Consider the following 1,035-nt stretch of genomic DNA (forward strand, 5'->3'; position numbering starts at 1 on the left):
TAACCACTACTCTAGTGGGAGAATAATCTTTACATACCTATATCTTGAATTTTCCTACAAAAATCCAATTTACTTTTAAATACAGGTTCTTCATGGGAACTGTTCAAGTGGAATTTTAATAAATTTACAAAATGGTCTAAATCATGATAGCTGGTGTAAGAATTAACAAATTCAAAATATTTCAAGAATTCCTACAACTCAACAACAAAAAGAAAAAAAATCCAATCAAAACCAAAAACAAAACAAAAGACATGGACAAAGGAATTGAACAGACAGTTTTCAAACAAATATCCAAAAACAAATGAGAAGAAACTCAATCAGAAGTCTTAGGAAAATTAAAAAATTCATATCAAAACTACAATGATACCATTTCATACTTACCAGGATAACTATTATCAAACAAATATAAAATAATATGTGCTTGTGAGGATGTGGAAAAATTGTGGAAATGTAGAAAAGATGCTGATAATAATGTAAAGGGTGAATGCAGTTGCTATGTAAAACAGTTCCTCAAAATGTTAAAAATAGAATTACATATGATCCAGTTTCCTTTGGGTGTAATTATGCTTCTATTGGGTAGACTTAAAATTAAGGACTTAAACATTTGCTTGTAATCTATGTTTATTGAAGCATGATTCACAATAGGCAACATTTGAAACAATCCAAGATCCATCAACAGGTAAGAAGAAAAGCAAACTTTTGCATTCATGAAATAAAATATTATCCATATACAAAAAGATATCACGTTCTGATACATATGGTAATATGCATGGACCTTGATATCATAATTCTGATAAAATTGTTAGTCACAAAAAGACAAATATATATTATCTCTCATATGAAATATCTAGAATATGCAACTGAAGAGTAACAGAAGTTTCTTCATGTTTCCAGGGGTGGTGGGTAAGGATGATGTTGAAGGGGTACGGAGTTTTATTTGGAAAGTGATGAAAACTTTTGGAAATGCATGGTGATGATGGTAGCCCAACAAAGTGAATGTAACTAGTCACTTAAAATGGCTAAAATGGACAACTA

This window comes from Chrysochloris asiatica, unplaced genomic scaffold (genome assembly GCF_000296735.1).
Source record: "Chrysochloris asiatica unplaced genomic scaffold, ChrAsi1.0 scaffold00149, whole genome shotgun sequence".
NCBI classification, from domain to species: domain Eukaryota; kingdom Metazoa; phylum Chordata; class Mammalia; order Afrosoricida; family Chrysochloridae; genus Chrysochloris; species Chrysochloris asiatica.